At 41.1% G+C, this 14090-nt stretch overlaps 1 long non-coding RNA gene across 1 annotated transcript; it reads left to right on the forward strand.

Annotated features, from left to right (window-relative positions):
- Positions 1–7149: 7149 nt before the first annotated feature.
- LOC143135408 (uncharacterized) lies at positions 7150–8355 on the forward strand. The gene is made up of 3 exons (XR_012988940.1): positions 7150–7346; positions 7689–7761; positions 8124–8355. It is a non-coding gene; the product is annotated as an uncharacterized LOC143135408 (long non-coding RNA).
- Positions 8356–14090: the final 5735 nt, after the last annotated feature.

Below are 14090 nucleotides of genomic sequence, written 5' to 3' on the forward strand. Positions count from 1 at the left end.
ACGAATCCTGATTACCACTTCGCTGCTGTCTGAGATTTTTGATAAATGCATGAAATACAAGCCTTACAGTGAAAGACGGATAGGCTACCTTCTGATCCTATAATTGATGATATCGTCCATCGGCACAACCCTAATGGTGGACCAGAATGAGTCAATTAAGTGATGCAAGTTTCTGATTATTATGCTATGTTTATTATGTAGAATGGGAAAAAAAAGTCCGGGATAATACCAAGTAGAATTCGGGACAGCTGGGGGACACTGAGGAAAAAAGTTAATTTCGAGCCCTGCCTATAGGAAGACATACTGTACAACTGTGAAAATTTTTAGATTTGATCAGTACAGAAAAAGAAAATGTGATTTTGACCTTTACTGTACTACTAATTTTGCATCAGGAAAGCCTATACCTTATAGTGGCCTTCGATGAAGGAGCGAGTGGACCGGTTGCAAGGGAATGGTTTACAGGTGGCCAGGGCAATGAAGTGGAAATATTTATCTTTGACCATCATTATAATGACCTAGATAAGGCTACAGGAGAACTCCATTGTCAACATCAGGTTAATGCTGGGATGGGCCCTCTGGTAGAGTACATACTGGTCTGCTGTGGTTGGACAGTGTGTGATTGGGAGGGGAGGTAGGATGCGGGGAGGCAAGCATGTATGCTCTTGTGGTATGTTGTATGTTGTCTTTCTTCTATGTTGAGTGCTGTAACGTTGCAAATTGTATGTTTTATGTTGGTATAGATATTTGTCAACTGTCTATCAGTGTCAATAAATGTTTTTTTTTATCACTCAGGCAAATATGATGGAGGCATGGCTTGGTGGCCTCCATATAAAGACTCATACAAAATATTGCAAAGTGTTTTAAAGAGAACTTCACCTAACCCATCTAAAGGATGGAAACAGTACTCTTGTCGAGTACTACATGAGACAAGTAAGGGTGGGGGGTTAAGATGTTCTGATGTTACTCATTGTACTTTCTATTTTGATGTTTTGATATAGAATTAATTGGTAACAAACGGTACTAAACATTGCCTACAGACTGCTTTGAAAGTGTCAGTAGGAGATGGGTGTCTGATCTGAACACGGACAAAGAAGAGCTGCCAGTAGTTCGCCAGCGGAAAAGGTGAGCATCATGTTTGACTTTTTGATCATCCTCTTTGTAATCACACACGTCACCCATGTCATATTTCTCTGTTCGATTTGATCAATATGAAAACTAATCTTTGTAAAAACGTAATTTACAGACCATCGCGACTTAGATCACCATCACCATCATCATCCCCTGCATTGTGCCCTTCATCAGACACCCAAAATGCACCACAAACATCACAGGCAAAGAAGAAGAAAACGCACAACAAACCTTCCAAAAACATCCCTCCTCCCCCTCCCCTCCTACCTATGGCTGGAAACAACATCATAGCTGGTAAGTGGGATAACTATTTTGACCTTAAGTTTCCATATGTCCATTAGAAAATGAATTACATGGTCATACTTGTAATTATGCCTGATAAGAATTTGTAATCTTTGTGTTTAAACATTTTTTTAATTTTAATCCTTGTTTTTTTAATGGCCATTACGGTGACAAACAGGGAGCAGCCTTCTGTAGCCACCCAAGTTTCCATCAAAGGAGCAAGCCTACAGTTTTATGTGTATAATGCTGCACTTCTCATACAGCGAATATCAGATGTAGATATTGTAAGGTGCAAGTCTTATGGTTGGTGCCTTTTAATCTTTCTGTTGTGACCTTTTTTAATCTTCTTGAAGTGTCAGTGAGAAGAAAGCTGGCCCACCCTCCCACCCCTCGTTTAACTCCTCCAGCCCATCCCACATCATCGTATAGTGAAAGTAAGTGTCCCCTCTATAGTAAAATGCATCAGGTCTCTAAACTCAAGCAGACACAGGGCGTTTTTCAATATGCGTTCTTTTCTATACTTGTGTTCTCATGAACTTGAAAACCGTTATGAAACATCATCAATCACTGCCGAAGTACTGTTCCAAAGCACAAGTTCGCATTTATTCAAGAACGTATAACATTTCCGGAAGTGTTCTCAAATCGTCGTTCTACAATGCGTTATGTCAGCTCAGCCGTGACACACACAGAGAAATATTTACTACTAACAGTAGGCTAAGCTACAGGCTTCACAACGTTCATTTCAACTAGGCTACAAACTTTCAATGTTGTTCCTGCCATCGGCATGTGAATATATATTCTTATTAATATTTAATGAATGTTTTCAAAATAAAAAACAAACTTAAACAAGCTGGTGAATTATATATGTTATTGTAAATGTCAGAAATACTAGGTAGACCAATAAAGCAATAGGTAAATAAATGACTAGACTGTCGAGCTGATCCGAGAGAGAGAATGGCTGCTGTTGGCAAGAACGCTGCCATCTCAAAATGCAGATTGAGCGTAAGGTGTCCTCGCGTTCTTGGTCTGGACTCCCGATCTTAACTTTTCAAGTTCAAACTTTCAAGAACGGGAGACCGTTTAACATACTTTGTACTGAGAAAAGCCCACAGTGTATTTCACAGGTCCACAGCGCACACCATAGTTTGATGTTACAGTTATGATTTTTAAGTTTAGAAGTGTGATCAGTAAGCCAAGGTTTTCTGTCTTTCCAAGAGACAGCAGTTAATATTCAAGAAGAGGCACCGGGACTGGAGGACTGAAGGCTTTCCTGACTGTAAGCTATTTAACACACTGACACACTGTGACCCAGTGGGCATTTGATGTCAATTCAACATCAATATGACATCAAACATCGACGTCAAAATTACGTCTAGAAACAGGTCTAGAATGAAAGTTGTATCGACGTCAATGTACTGATGTCAATTTGACGTCAAGATTTTGACCTCCGCGATGTCGTTTTGATGTTATTTTGATGTCATACTTTGTTGGCATTTGATGTCATTTCAACATTTATTTGACGTCAAGATGTTGATGTCGTTTTGATGCTATTCTGATATCATTCAATGTCAAGCTTTGATGTCAATTCGACATTTATTTGACATCAAGATGTCATGATGATGTCGTTTTGATGCTATTCTGATATCATTCAATGTCAAGCTTTGATGTCAATTCAACATTTATTCTACATCAAGATGTCATTTCCATGTCAAGCTTTGTTGGCATTTGATGTCAATTCTACATCTATTTGATGTCAAGATGTTGATGTTGTTTTGATATCATTCAATATCAAGCTTCAATGTCAAATAAACATAAATGCGACAAACATTGATGTCAAAATTGCATCAGCATTTATTGACATATTTTGATTATTTGTGCAGAATACAAGTACAAAGACAACAAAATGCAGTTTGTGTCTAACTAGAAGTGCAAAAAAGCAGAAAAGTGATATACAAAGTATAGACAGGTGGTGCATATACACGACAAGACACAGTGCCGTGTAGACAGTAGTATACAGTTGGTTTATAGAAGGTGGTTTAGAGTAATATAAATTAAATATGTGCAGTGTATTAGTAGTTATCTTATAAGGGCAGAATAAATATGGCTAAATATGAACAATGTATGACAACATGTACAATGTAGTAACAAGTAATGGAATGTTGGAGAACATTGAGAGATCCAGTTGAATGGAGAGAGACAGAGAAAAGGTTTCTTTTAACAGGGTTCCTACACATTTTCTATTTTAAAATCCCATACTTTTTCCATCCTTTAATTTACAAACTTTTTGGTAGATTTTTCTGACCATTCTCGACAATGCTACTCCAAAACCAAACGTTTGTCTCAGCATCCAGGAATCGTTGAGCACCTACATTTGTGCTTTAACATTGATGGTGTGCCACTTTTTAAATCCTCCAACTTCCAAATGTGGCCCATACTCTGCAACTTTCACAACTTTGCTCCTTTCATTGTGGCCATCTACTGTGGAGTTGCTAAACCAAATTCAGAGGAAGAGTACTTAAGTGACTTTCTCCAGGAGTTGCAGCAGTTACAGCAAGATGGCATTGTTCATGGAGGCAAAGCACTTCAACTGTCTGTGAAAGTATTCATATGTGATGCTCCTGCCAGGGCATTCTTTAAGTGCATTCTTGTTACCATTCTTGTGAGTGATGCACTATCAGAGGCACCTATGACGGGAAGGTTTGTTCTTGGGGCCAAAGAGCCAGGTGCGGTTCCAAGGGCTGAAGACTGTTTTGTTTAGGCCAGCTCTGCTGCCACTCTGCCTCCACCGTACTGCTGCCACTCTGCCTCCACCGCACTGCTGCCACCTGTGGACAAGGAGGAGTGCGAGTTATACAACAAAATTAGTTATTAGTTGTTAGTGGCAGCACTAGTATAAAACCTCTAGAATCTCTAAAAACAATCACAAATAGGGCAGTTCATCACAGTTCAACAATTGTGGTTTGGAACTAGGCCTGCTGCAACTGGATTGATAAAAAGTAATGTAGTTGCAAACATCTCACCTGGCTACTTGTATTTGGGAATAGCAAAAGCTATCAGCCATCAGCATGATCATGTTATTAGGTTGTTGTTGTAGAACAAGGAAAGGAATATCCAGTGTTTCCTCTACATTTATTTAAGCATGGCGGTCCGCCACGGTTTAAATCCTATCCCTCTCAAGCCCTCTGAAGTCACATTAAATGGGATAGGATTCAGGAACTAATTAATTTAAACCTCACTGACCAGAAAATGTAATGTCTCTGTTTCATAGCAGTTATTGCTAATCAGACATGATGTTGAGCAACTAGAATTGTTTTTAAAATCCCGGGAGTGACACCCCCAAGATTTTTTTTCTTTTCCGGGGGGCGGATGGGTAGGTGGGTGGCTGGACTAGGGGGTGGCTCAAGGACTAGAGTGCCTTAGCCTGGGTTTTCCCATGCTGCCTTACGCACGCGATTTTATTCACGCTGCTAGGCAGCCTGGATTCTATGGACTTTGTTTTCACCTCAACGAAGGAACAATTCACAGAACGGAGGGAGGGCAGCAAGACGATGACGACACGCCGAAGCCGTTATGAGCTATGTACAGACGCATTTGATAGACATTCGTAGCGCCCAATAAACGGCTCTGGGCATTCGTAAACCATGTTTCAAATACGAGAAAATTAATGTCTAATTCCCAGACCCTATCTCAATGAGGTCTGACGTTAGCCAGGCTAAGAGCGCCTATTCATGGAAGAGGCATGCGTGTTGGAAGTAGTTTTCAGCTAAAGAGACACTGAAAACATGTTTTAATCTGTATACCATTAACATTGCATAACAAAAGTAAAACATTAATTTGTAGACTACCAAAACCAGACGTCTTTTGAGTGTAATCAGATTATGGCAATCATTTTTACAATTGTTTACAACTTAACTCTATGTCCTCACTTGTATTTTGCAAGGATGGACGACGCTGAGTATAGAACGTGCTGGCAGTGACAGATAACATGTAAACGCGCCATAGCAGTGACGGGACGCACACACCATACAATCGGCCTGACATTTTGAGTGAACTTAAATGAACTACCTAGCAACAATTCCAACACTCACAAGTTAAGGATGTGTAATCTCAAAAGAAAGTTCACTTTCTCCATCATCGAACTCTTGAATACAGTGATGGTACAAACCAATATCTGTAATGCAGTGGGTAAATTAACGTTACGTTAGCAGTAGTTTTTACGTTTTATGCAAAAAATATATGGTTTATGTAACAAACCCTTCACATTTGAGAGAGACTGAACAAAACGTGCTAATTACCAACCATTTCGTTCGAAAATTCTAAAACAACAATGTTTTTTAATACTTCAAAATAACATTGTGTGTGTGTGTGTGTCTACCTGGTGAGTGAACTCTCTTGCGAGCTTGGACGTGGCACACATTTGGAATATTCCAGAATGCACTCAGTGTTCTTACTGTAGCAATCCTCACAACACACCACCTGCAAACAGAGGGAGACTAAGATTAATATGTTGCAAAACACACAGAACATGAAAAGACCATCACTGAAGCACTACTACACTCACATGCTTCTTAACACATGCCTCAGAGCAAGTCAGGTACATCAAACAAGGGGCAAATAAGGGCTATGAAATGAAGAACATGTAGCCTAACACTACCCTTCACAAACTAAAGATCCCTTTACTTGTAGGCATGATATTGAGGTGCCACCCACCCATCACATCCATTAAATGACAGGTCTGTTAATAAACATGGCTATATTAAACTGCAGTTCCTTAAATCAGTGGGTAGATAACTGATATATATATATATATATATATTACTTAATTCATACAGGACCTCTTTGCAGTTATAGCAACACTATATTATGTATCAACACTAGCACTACATGTATTAAGTTTAAATACAGTGACCTAACGTTACCTATGTCCCATGGAAGTTCGCAAGTTAGAGCTAACGTTAACCGTTATTAATTCTAACGTTAACAACTTTCATCTGTGTCTGCTAGCCTGCATGGTAACAGCCCATAGATATATACACTAGGGGTCTGTCTCATTCCGCCTACTTCTACACTTCGAACACTTAGTTTTAAGTATATAGTGTAGATAACACAAAAAGTCAGTGCACTGCAGGTACCCGGATGACCCCCTAAAAACGGTCACAAAATTCAGTGTACAACGATGGTCCCTACTCACACTAAACGGACGCCATCTTGACTACAAAGCGGAAAGGGAGGGACCAGGGACGTCGGGAAGATTTTCCAATTTTGAAAATAATGGCGGACAATTCAGCCGAGACTGCCGGAGCTGCGACACCGCAATCATATAAATGTAAGTAATGGTGGTAATACGAGGCATTGTACTGTCGTCTAATGCATCACTTACATGTCCCTCACTGACTGAAGCCGATATAATAATTTGGCGAGTTAATTAGCGTAAGTTACATGTTAATGCTACCTAGCTACCTACAACGTTAAGCCACGTTAAGCCAGCCATTGGGACGAGCACGTTATAAATGTGAACTCTATCGTATTAATGCAAGTAACAGCAGTAATACGAAACGTTTACTGACTTATAATGCATTACTTACGTGGCCTCACAGATTGAAGCCGACATAATCATTTGGCGAGTTAACGTAACGTTATATGTTAATGCTACCTAACACGTTAAACCATCCATTGGAACGAGCACGTTATCTGTGTGAACGCTAGTAAGTTATGAAACTGGCTTCGTGACTATGTGCTCGTGAATACAGTGTTGTGCCATTGTAATGTTTGATATCACGTATACTATTGACGGGCAAGGTGAGTTCCTTTTGTCTCATCGAGGTATTTTGATCGGTTTTAGGGACGGACGAAGATACATGGGAGCTTATCCCATGGCGTGCTGCCAACGCAGATTTGTTTACGGGGAGGAGAAATGCGACCCTTACTGGATTCGAGTAAGTACATTGCATTACCAGTTGTATTACGCTACGTTCTTTACTTCAAACTAACGTGATCACATATGCTCGTTGTTATTGACAGTGCTGTAGTGGAGGCTAAACACATGTAAAGCAGTCTATGCATCTGTGGCCCAACCCCAGGATAAATAATCTCCTCAAAATAAATGTTGTGATATTGTTGTTGCAAACAAAACATAAGAAATATTGTAGTTGCATTTCATGTGTAACATAACATATTAGGTGGGCGAACCCAGTACTCATGCCATGTTAAATGATCTGGTAGTGGGCCTCTGTATTATTTAATGCATTGATATGATCTGCTGTTGTGTTTCTTACCAGGGAATTCATTAAGAAAAAGGGGTTGGAGGGGAGGCTGGATGCCAAGGCCATCAGGAAGAGATGGGAGAACTTGGTAAAAGCTTTACAGGAATTGGTTGTACACTTGTGTGTTTACCTTTGAACTAATTGGTAAAGTCAAATTAATGATTGATCAATTCCTAAAAATACTACCTACCTACTTTATCAAACTGATAAGAAGTAGACAATGTATTTACCTCTGGTGTATGAATTGAACCATACAATGCTTAATACAATGTTTAATAATGTTGAACACATTAGATTTTGCAGAATGGTCATGTAATTTATTCAGATTTGTTTTGTTTTTTAACATGCCAGACGAAATCAAAAAACAATCATACATTTTAAATTTTTAAATGTAATCATGGTCAGGGACATAACATGCCATTGCCATCCTCTGTCTCTGCTCTGCACCAGAGACGGCTCCTGGAGGTGCTGGTGCTGGTCTTCGTGCCCTCCTGACATCAGCATCTGGCTCCAGCAGGTCTCCGTTGCTCATACATATATTATGCAGAACAGTGCAACAGACGATGACCTCCGGCACGTAAGTCACATCCACTTCCAGAGCCTTGAAGAAGATGGACCTCCATCTTGTCTTCAGCATCCCAAAGGACCGCTCAACAATGCTCCTGGCCTTTGACAAGCTGTTGTTAAAGCAAGCCTGGAGGTGGTTGCGAACGGGCTGTCTGAAGGGTGTGATGAGGCTGATGGGCTGGGACAGGCAGGGGTAGCCCCCATCTCCAAGTATGCTGTATCCTGGTGGAGGGTGGGACTGCTGATAGTAGATGGGGCTGTTCCTCAGTACTCTGGCATCATGAACCGACCCACAGTACCCCACGAACACATCGAGGAACTTCCCCACGTTATCACAGATGGCCTGCAGCTGGATGGAGTAAAAGAGCTTCCTGTTAAAATAACAGGCGGCATCTTGTGCTGGGGGCTTCACTCTGACATGACAGCCATCGATGGCACCAACCACACGGTTGAAGGCTGCAGATCTGGCCAGACGGGCAAAGCGACCCCCGAGGTGAGGGAGCTCTTCTGCGGTGGGATGTCGGACCACTCGATACAGTAGAGCGGCGATCTTCCCACTCGCCCTGTGGACTACCCGGTGAATAGTTGCCCGGGGCATGGCAAAGGCCCTGGCAACCACACGGTAGGAGGAGGGCGTGGCAAGCCAGAAAAGAAAGATCAGGGTGTCGATTTCTGGGCCCCAGCCATGGTTGCATTCCCTGCCCAACACATCCATGAGTGCGTTGAAGGACACCCTTGAAAGGCGATAGTCAACCCTCATGTCACTGTGGCCATCAAAGTATAGTGCCAACACTGGCACTGTGTTATTAATCTGGCAGTACTTTCTGGGGCTGGGAGGACGCTGTGAGTGGGGAGAGGAAAGTGAATTAATTATGTTTTTTTGTTGAAAATAAAGTGAATATCTGGTTCTGTTACTGTGTTTTCCTTAATTCATTGTCTTTTCTTAACATTCATCAGAATTAGTACATGATAGAGCATATCAATAGGCCTGTCTATTCTGTTGCCTATTGCTTGGTGTATGTTAGTGTAAAGATCACTTAACATTTTGAGCACAAATTCATACACTTTTGTGAAGTCTTATACTGATAGAGCTTTTAATTGTTTATCCACTTGGAGCACACTGAAGTACTGATGGTAAAATAATAACTAGCAGCTTACTGTCACTGTCCTGCATAACATTTATATAAACAGTGAAAAAACATTTAGTAATTGCATTGAAGTATTGTGACATGAAATGGTAAAACGTCTGTGAACCTGCTGTGTACATTTAGTAATTCATCAACTTAATGCAAGGAACTGCTCCTGACTGTTTTGAAAAGGTAAAGTGATTGATTAATCCTACTGGTGTAGCCTACTGCTGCACTGCAATTTGTGCATGATAGGTGTTTGTAAAATACATGAAAATACCTCATGTTCAGCCAATAGTAGGAGGATCCTGCGTTGGCGTCGGAGGCGATGTAGTTTCCACATGCTGTGAACGATTGGTTAATGAACGTGTGTGTTTGTAAACAAACGCCGGCATATATTTTTGGCAGGCTGAAAATTCGCGTTCACGTGTGTTGCGTTCGTCACGTCATACCGTCATTTCCGGTAAGCTTTTTAACATAAGTGTTCCTTTTGGAACAATACTAACGATCGAAAGTGGGCACTACGGCTGTAAGTGGTCAGGGCACATTAGCAGTGCACTGACGTAAGTATTCGGAATGAGACAGACCCTAGATGTCGCCTTGACTACTGCTGTTCATTGGAACGAATGCGTCAATCGAGACGCCATTTTGCTTCAGTGATCCACTCCTCTATAATGCATTAGTTTCAATCTGGGCAAAGATCTAGCGAAAATAAAACCACCATAAATCGTCAAAATCTCAAGCAATCATCTAGTTTTTTGGGTTGTTCCAACTGACAGGCATGTATTTATGGTTGAGTCTAGAGTAAACTAAGCTTAAGACGATAATAAAGATACATTTTACCCGTCTAGCCCCATAGACTCCCATTCATTCTGCACTAGCTAGCGGCGGCCCCTAGAGGAACAATGAGTAAACTGCAACCAGGTTCGATACAATGAAAGTAAACAGGCTCTTCGTAGACATGCTCTGGTTGAGGCCACATACCCCTCGTCTCGTTTACTCATGTAAGTTGTAATCTCACCAGAAGTTGCTGTAGATCTGTAGAACATTTACCTCTGCTACTACATAGGCTACGCCAGTCGTTACTTTTATAATCATGGGTCAGTGCCATGGGCAAACGAGATGTAGCTGAATTCATAAATGACAAAGCCATGAGAAAGGTGATTTTCTTACGTTTCAACAACAAAGAAGCCGATCTGCCATCGTTGTGAGAAGTTCCCAAATTTGTCGCTAATCGCTAAAAAGGTTTTCTATCGCTGGGGATGGCCAAACGTCGCTAAATAGGTAACGCTGACAATACAGGAGAACTAGTTTAGCGCTTCAGATCCCTGTACCAAGATGGCGGCGGTGTTGACGCATGCTGAGAAGCAGAAGGCGACATCTAGTGTATATATCTATGGTAACAGCCATTTTAAATGTAGCTAACGTTACTTTAAATGTATAGCTAACTTACTTGCGCCTGATATTTCATTATAAAACTAACAAACAGAAAAACAGGCAAACAAACAGATATTCCACATAATAGTGAAGTTAGTCTGCTACTGGAAAAGTTAACATTAACAGCTAACATCGCTAGCGTTAGCTCACTAGCTAATTCTAAACATGACTAACGGCTTTGATTAACATTCCATTATGAAAACAATATATTTCGAATAAATTCACGGTCTCCATCCTCTCCTGTCTGGTTCTGATCCGCTCCTGTACCCCTTGTCTCACTTTCCAGAGAGAGAAGTTATTCCAGGGAAACAAGACAGGAACAGCACCTGGCTTTAGCCTCCTTCTGCCCCCTTCAGCCGCCGGCTCGACGACGTCCTCTGACACAAAGTGTCGACTGCACACACGAGTGTGGTGAGAGATCACAAACTTTTCTCTTCTGATCTTCACAATCCATGTTTGACGTTGTTGATGGTCGGAGGGGAAAGTATGGAAGCTCAACGACGAATTAAATTTCGCTGACGACGAACACAGAGGGACACAACAGTGCTCAGCTGTCGTCGTCCCCTCACGACGCTGAAATTTATATGACTTACTCATCACTTTATTAGGCCTACTGCTATGAAATAACTATACAACTATACTAAACTACTATACTTCACTACTATAATATATATTTACTGTCCTATCCTGATCGTATCCTCTCACAAATGTACTGTCCTGACCGTATACGCTACCTCATACACATTCAAAAATGCCGCCACGGCTGTTGCTAACATTCCACCGGAAATGAATGAACTGGCCTATATTGTTGCGGAAGTTCTAAAGAGCCTACCGTGCATAAAGCGAATTGGCATACAAAAGTACTGTAATTCTTACCTGGGATATGATGACGGCGGAGTTTGTACAGCTTACACATTCAGTCAGAGGCATGACAGAAAAGTGACGGTTGATTGTTGAAGTCACTGGTGACTGCAGTTGAAAAGGAGCAAACTCAGCGAAGATTCTAGAGTGCTGCGCGAATTTGAATTTGATCAGGGGTGGGGGATGGGAATTGCTGTGTGTGCGCATGCGCTTATCAAGCGGTGATAAGCATCCGTTAAAAACAATCGTGAAAATGATTACTGTTGGCATTTTAGTCTGTTATATTACCAGACTGGTTGGTAGAAGTGTCAAAACAACAGTAACATTAGCCTAGTGGGCTATTATTACTACTATTAAGATTATTAACATTATTGGTTCTCATATGGTGGTCAATTCAATGACGTCAATTCCATATCATTTTGACGCCCTTTTTCCTATGCCTTTTTTCTTGATATCAAATCAACGTTTATTTAACATCAATCATATTGACCCAAGTTTATAGACCAGTGACTACATGTTAGATTGATCCCTTGTTGGATGTCTTTACAACCACAAGCAAGCCATAGCTTGTAATGCTAAAATAGTATGAAATTATAGATGCTCAACATGGTGGTCAAAACCTTGACTAATTCTTGACATCAAATTGACATCACGGTGCCCGCTGGGGACGGTCTAGCTACGACCGCACATGACTGGTGAACTGTCGGCACTCGTCCTCTACACATCAGCTGATATTTGTGCACACACACACACACAACACACACTCGTACATGGGCCATTGTTATGTGGCTATCACTTTTAAGATGTGTTAGAAACGACACAACACGGAGCTATTAGTAATGGTGGCACATTTATTGTTTGTCGGAATTAGACACAAGTTTGAATGTTTGTCAACCGATAGCTACCGTTTTGCGTTCATGGCGTCGTCCTGGTGGTGTCTAGAAGGGATACAGCTAAGGGTTAGGGTTAGGATTAGGGTTAGGTTACTTCCTGTCCTGATACTGTTTATTTCTATGGAGATTTCACTGGAGATTTCATTATCTGTTACGTGACTTCCGTTGTTAGCTGTATCCCATCTAGCCACAACCCGTCGTCCTCTCGTTCCGGCTTCTGAGGGTCCGGTGGCAAAGGAGGGCCGACTGGATCCCATGGACTGTTTATTGTTTCCGGGCGGTATTGGACCGTTCCATTATGTCAATTGGTTGTGGGGGATTTCGAGACGGTCCTGATCAAGCCGATCGATGTTCAGTCTTTCCATATGTAACCGAGTCTGTTATTTAATAATGTAGTTTGCTAATTCTGCTAGTGACATTATGATATATCTATGCTTGTGGCCCAGGGTCTGTCTTGTCTATTGTGTGTTAATTGATTGTTTAGTGTTTACCTGTGTATGTTAAATGGTGCTGGCCGCCAGGTATATGTTCCCCTCTGTCTAGTCTGATGTTAGTCTTGTCTTATCTGGCCTATGTGATGTGTAGGGTACTGTGAGTACTATGACTGTTGCGATACTGCTGTATTTTGATTAGAAGCTAAAGCAGATTTTTCATACTGGTTCAATCTCGCCAGATTAGATGCTAAAGCAGATTTTTCATACTGGTTCAATACTGCAATTTTGGAAGATTATTATTAACATTTTTCTGTGCGTTTTTCTATGGACTCTTCTGCTTGGTTGTTCGAGCCGAATAATAAATTACTGTCCATCTTCACTACTGCCTCTGCTTCTTTGGCCACACCCACATTCGTTAATGGTAACTTCCGCTCGGTTCCATTACACACACACACTAACACACACTCGCAAACTCGCACACAAAGACACAGAGAGCACAGCACAGTTCTATGCAAAGTGGGGAATGACAGGAAATGTTTGAGAACCACTGATGTGGAGTGACACTGGGTTAGCGCTGTTATATTGACCTGGGTTAAGGTTAGTTGCTGCTGATAGAAATGTGTGGCAATTACTCATTAGTTTATCTAATTGTTATAAACTTGACTTACTGTTCACTCCAATAATTTAGTTTTTCTGTATTTTCTAGTGACACTGGATAATAACGAAGGACTGTTGCAGCAGCCTCCACGCCACCCTCTTCCAGAGCTCCTTCAGAGGACTAACGATAGTAAGATATTTTACATGTAATGTATGATACTGCACTTACTCAGAATATCTTGAATTTCCCCTTGGGGATTAATAAAGTATCTATCTATCTATCAGACTGAGGTAGTAAAAGTATAAATTTCAGACCAATTCAATAGCAAATGGTTTAGGGCCAGATTTTAAAATTAAGCATGATCTGGGCCATTTGAGGCCAGTCGGCAGGAGAAAACCTACACCAATATGCAGAGGAAGCAGTATGCAAGGAAAGCAGAAACCAAACTGTGTGTAACCAACAATGTATTTTTCCATTTAAGTGATCAGTGAATGAGGACC

This window comes from Alosa pseudoharengus, unplaced genomic scaffold (assembly GCF_046254945.1).
Source record: "Alosa pseudoharengus isolate Yale_2024_CS ecotype anadromous, Long Island Sound unplaced genomic scaffold, YU_APseudo_1.1 YU_APseudo_1.1_scf_2, whole genome shotgun sequence".
Taxonomy (NCBI): domain Eukaryota; kingdom Metazoa; phylum Chordata; class Actinopteri; order Clupeiformes; family Clupeidae; genus Alosa; species Alosa pseudoharengus.